This window comes from Limulus polyphemus, unplaced genomic scaffold (genome assembly GCF_000517525.1).
Source record: "Limulus polyphemus unplaced genomic scaffold, Limulus_polyphemus-2.1.2 Scaffold4432, whole genome shotgun sequence".
Taxonomy (NCBI): domain Eukaryota; kingdom Metazoa; phylum Arthropoda; class Merostomata; order Xiphosura; family Limulidae; genus Limulus; species Limulus polyphemus.
This window is the reverse complement of record NW_013670042.1, coordinates 13,491-17,413: the sequence shown is the minus strand read 5'-3', so window position 1 is coordinate 17,413 and position 3,923 is coordinate 13,491. Positions and strand designations below refer to the sequence as shown.

Sequence of the window (3,923 nt, the reverse complement as noted above, 5' to 3'; positions counted from 1 at the left end):
CATATAATAACATAATAATATAAAGGGATGAGTTTTGTATGGGAGTGGTAAAATGGCAGTTTTCCAGTGACCTCACCCCCCACCCATTGCCTGATAGCGGTCTTTGCTATTCTTGTCTACAGACTAATAAGTTATATGTTATCTTTTAACTCATTATATTGATTCTTTTTACTAGATAACGTTGTTTTACATTATTTCTACACGAAGTTACTTTTCTTTATATTGTACTTGGTGTGGATTTGGACAAAGATTACGAGGAACCACTATTGTCTCCATTTTGAGATTTGAAAGAAAAAGATCGACAACGTCTGACCCGGACGTGACTCGAACACGCAGCCTTCTGATCTGGAGTCAGACGCGCTACCATTGCGCCACCGGATCGTTGAGAAAAAGTTTAGATAAAAACAACTCTGTAGTATTTTTGTTTTCGGACGATTATTGCAAAAATTACATATCAAAACTGCATCATTTTCTTTAGCTAACGTTATCTACGAGACCTTGAATACAGGTTCTAGTAGATTTAATTAACTGTGAAATATCATATGCCTCATAATTACAATGCAATAACTTGCTATCGTGATTTTCTACAGTAATATGCCTTCCAAAGATAGACATGCCTTCTACAGGGATGAATTGTAAGTGAATACGAAAAAAGTGAAGTATCAAAGTTACTGTTTTCAGTAACGTCGTGAGTATCTGTAGCAGGTCAACATAACAACAAGAGAATGTTTATGCTGCCATTCAATAGCAATATTACAAGGGTTCCTTACTCCTGTGTACGGAAAGACGGGAATATGGCAAAAAATAGGAGTGAACTGAGAACATTTATTAGTATAGAGAATGTAAAAATTAGAGAGTTGGAAAATTAACAATCTGTGTCAAGTTTTGTCGACAGACACAGATTTCTTCTTGTAGAATGTTCAACAAAGACAAGAAGGGAGAAAGATTTTATCAGCATTAAGACAGCTCAAGCAAAGGTATCAAAAGATTGGTGTGTTGGGGGTTTAATGGTGCAAAGCAACCTGGCTATTTGCCCCAAACAACTGGTAAATGGGCGAAAAAACAACCAATCTATATAGAAAGTAAAAAGAAATTAAGTTAAAAGCTAACAATAACCCAAAATCATGTAAAAACTGAAATAGAATTAAAAAGGCTTATAGCACGCAAAAATCTAAAAATACAAGCAATCTGGACAATGTCACCATCGCCAATGACACTGTCCAATGTCAAAGGTAAACCCTTAGAAAAGACATGTCTACAGTGGTGCGACTGCTCACATTCGTAACGACGGCACGAAAATAAAATATGGGCACTTGAGACTTAAGTGTCACAAAGGAAACAAATTGGCAGGTCAGTCCCACATAAAAGAAAATAATGAGTAAAAACTTTGACCAATGCATAGCGTAGACAAGACAACTTCCACCCTCCGATCTTTACGGAAACTAGACGGCCAAAGAACAACATAAGATTTGATTTGGAAAAGCTCGTTATGAATTTGCTCACCCCAACTCGAAACCCAATTGGCGCGAAGCCGGGCCTTGATCATAGGACTGAAATCCACATACGAAACAGGCACAGCTGTGACAACTCCTGAGCAGACAGACTTAGCTGAAATGTCAGCAAGCTCGTTCCCATGAATACTGACATGGCCAAAAACTGGATAGAAACAGATGACAGAAAAACTTGGTCCATGTTTTCTGAATGTCCAAGAGAACAGGGTGAGATCTCACATTAAGCGATTCCAGGACCAGTAGAGGACTAAGAGAGTCTGTGTAAATAGTGTAGTTAGTGTACTACTTAGCTTCTATGTGATCCAAGTCAAGAGAAATGGCATACAACTTGGCAGTGAACACAGAAACTGTAGAGAGAATCCTGTGAGCAACCATCGAGCCAAAATAAACCATGACAGAGCCCACAGAGTCACCAGATTTCGAATCATCCGAAAAAACAGGAAGTAAAGAATGGTTAGAAAGATATTTGGCAAAGAGAATGCAATACTTCCTATTGGGAGTATCCATCTTCCTCAGATGACTCAAAGAAAGGTCACAGGTGAGGGTGGCAAAGAGCCATGGAGGGATGGGCTGATCATTGAACTCATGAACATCATCCAGTGGCAGACTCAATTCATCCGGCTGTGCCTGGATACGAAGGCCAGATACAGGAATGACAAACTGCCAATTCTCATAGAGCAAAACCCACTGAGTTAACTTCTTGACTGATTTTTAAGAGCCAGCAAGCCCTCCTAATCCCTTCTGGATACGAAAGGAAAACATTTGCTATAAATGTTTATCAGAGAGAGAATGCAAATTCAGAAAACAAGGTACAGAATGAAGTGGTGACTGCAGATCCGAGTCTTCCATACATGGTCATTTTCCAATCAACGTGTTTTTCTTTATGTTTTTTTTGTCACTGGGTGAGGTATCTATAAGAAATGGAGAATATTCAGTGCCAACTGACCCCACCAATCATGGAGTCCTACTAGGGGATGCGCTGTAATGCCAAACAAGGACAATTCAGCTACACCAGGGTTTTAAACAACAGCATCAAACACACTGCCCAAACACCCATTGAGAACGCCAAACACTGGCACTCAGTTGACCATAGTCTAGCAGGACTAGTCAATTGACCCTGGCGCAGCCACCCCTCTACAGGAATTCAAGGCCAAAGTAATGTGATGCAGTGCCCCTGATATAAATATCCCATCAAGATGACACCTCAATCACCAGTATACTCTCTTTCCCTTCACGAATGCCATGCGTGGCAAACAAGAGGTTGGATGTTTGGATCCCAGAGGAGGTAAATTGAAAAGAAGAACTTTCCCCCAGGAGGTCCCCTCACTACGTACCGGAAGTACAAATCAGCAACTTTAATGAATTTATGCATATCAATTTGCATACGCTGGTATAGACATGTTTAATAATTTATTATGGAATTTCATTTTCTTCTTTTACATTTTCTGCATCTATAAATCTTGTCTTGACTGTACAATTTGCTATTTCATTTAGCTTGTTTCTTTTGTTTCTAACAGATTATTTTGGTGCAGGATGAGGCCAACAAAATAGACGATTCACTTAATTTCAGTAGATTCCTACATTTTTGGACTTTTTGACATTAAGAGCTGTAAATTATCAATGCTTATGATTAGCGGCACTACTTCAGGAAAATCTTGGGAGGAAAAAATTGAACCCAAAATTCTACAAGATTCATGAGGTTTTTATGATGCAGTACGTTTCTAACTTCATACATCAACTGTAATAAGTGTGTAACAGCCAGAGGGTTATGAGAAACAAACAAAAGAAAAATATGTAATTTCACATAAACATACATTGATAACAAAATAATAAGGTTAGGGTGAGATGGCTGCCATACCCGTTATTCCCTCTCCCCCATTGCCCCTGTAACGAGTTTGTTGTTATGTATTTATTTTAATATCAACATTGTATATATTAAGTTTATATTTAAAAACATGCATAGCTATAGTGGTAGATATATATTGCGAAACTCCCGTCTATTCTCCAAAGTTGTAGAAGATTCTCGAGAGTAAGAATCAAAGGTATATGTGTGTAAGTAAACGCTTTAATCAGTATTGTTACATAAGACTGAATTTTCTAGAAAACCTTCCCACGGCTATAAATATAACCAACGCGCCGCGCCCAAGAGAGTGTCTATTAATAGTTCGCTATAATCGATGTGCTATAAACTTCGAAAGCTATAACTGTGATTTTTATAAAGCTTATCAATCGGAAAACTTAAGATATTTGAACAGTAATATTCATAAATTTCGAATCTTACAAATCTTACAACGGCGAAAAACAGCGTATGTGGTCAAGGACAAAGCTAGCTTGCTTCCCAGCGAATTGTATCTACATCAACTCGTAATTAACTCGCTCATCGTAAACCCTCGATAAGATATCAAGGAAATT

The 3,923-nt window shown here is 38.2% G+C and overlaps 1 non-coding gene across 1 annotated transcript; it reads right to left on the bottom strand.

Annotated features, from left to right (window-relative positions):
• Positions 1 to 309: 309 nt before the first annotated feature.
• Trnaw-cca lies at positions 310 to 381 on the bottom strand. The gene has a single exon. It is a non-coding gene; the product is annotated as a tRNA-Trp (tRNA).
• Positions 382 to 3,923: the final 3,542 nt, after the last annotated feature.